Source organism: Ornithodoros turicata, chromosome 1 (genome assembly GCF_037126465.1).
Source record: "Ornithodoros turicata isolate Travis chromosome 1, ASM3712646v1, whole genome shotgun sequence".
In the NCBI taxonomy this organism is placed as follows: domain Eukaryota; kingdom Metazoa; phylum Arthropoda; class Arachnida; order Ixodida; family Argasidae; genus Ornithodoros; species Ornithodoros turicata.
The window spans coordinates 133325465-133326549 of record NC_088201.1 but is presented as its reverse complement, the minus strand read 5'-3'; the positions used below and the strand labels follow the sequence as shown (position 1 = coordinate 133326549).

Sequence of the window (1085 nt, the reverse complement as noted above, 5' to 3'; positions counted from 1 at the left end):
GCCGTCTGTAGTTTCGGTTTCGGTTTTAACAAGATGGATGTCGGGACCCGACGCCAATGTTGGTTCCCGTATAGTTTATGACCATGTGTAGTTTTAGTTTCGGTTTGGAATTCCTAGGTTTTGAATGGTTGCAGAAGCCCCCTTGTTTCAAGCTTTAGACCGTCTGTAGTTTCGGTTTCGGTTTGAAAAATGCATGGCGCGTGACAGCATGATTTTTTTTCCCCATGCCACTGTGATAAGTACACCCAAATAATGATGTATGTCGGAGACCAGACAACAGTGTATATATTCCTTTTTTATTTTAGCACATTATTTTTCTACTCTTTTATTTAACTACCGAAGGACATGTTACAAATTACCAGATTCTTGTTTGGCATCATCCTTGTACAAAAGCAATCTGCAAAACAAAGGAAAACGAAACATCCTGTGAATGCTTTTCTCAATCAGAACAAAGTGTGGGACGGCTAAGATCTTGATCGGGTGCCACGCAACAACGACAAGCAGCATTATCAAAGAGTCGGCTAACGTTTCCATTTTCCGATATGTCTCTCATACTGTGTCGTGCATTTGCGTTGGAGTACGGCCTTTGGACATGCCACACGCTAAAGCAAATAACCCGCTGACAATACTCTCAACAATCACTATAAAGTAGAGGTGTTCTATAGACATGCATTTCCAAACTTGTGTTGCTCATTGTGACAACAGCAAGCAACGAATCGAGAAACAGCGCATGACCGCGTATTGTGGTTACCAGCTGTGATGGTTTCGAAATAAAAATAACCAAAATGGCATAAGGGCGAGGGGTACACTCACATCTTGCATGACGAACTAGCACTGGGAACGGGACAGAGAGAAGAGGGTCGTCCATGGAGGTTGGTTCACAATCACCGGACTCAGTCTTCGACAGCTAGCTTATAAGACCCTTAATTTTTGTTTTATTTCAAGGGAAGGAGGGATCACGTGAATGCATCGTGGACAGCTTCTCCTTTCGCAGGAGCAGCATGTGAAATGCGATACCTCTTGCCGACACGCTCTTCTTTCTTCTTCTTTTTGTATGATAACACAAGCCGCGAAACACTGTGGCG

The 1085-nt window shown here is 43.5% G+C and overlaps 1 long non-coding RNA gene across 1 annotated transcript; it reads right to left on the bottom strand.

Moving 5' to 3' along the window:
- Nucleotides 1-275: 275 nt before the first annotated feature.
- LOC135369203 (uncharacterized) lies at nt 276-873 on the bottom strand. The gene is made up of 2 exons (XR_010414971.1): nt 814-873; nt 276-397 (listed from the first exon to the last, which is right to left on the bottom strand). It is a non-coding gene; the product is annotated as an uncharacterized LOC135369203 (long non-coding RNA).
- Nucleotides 874-1085: the final 212 nt, after the last annotated feature.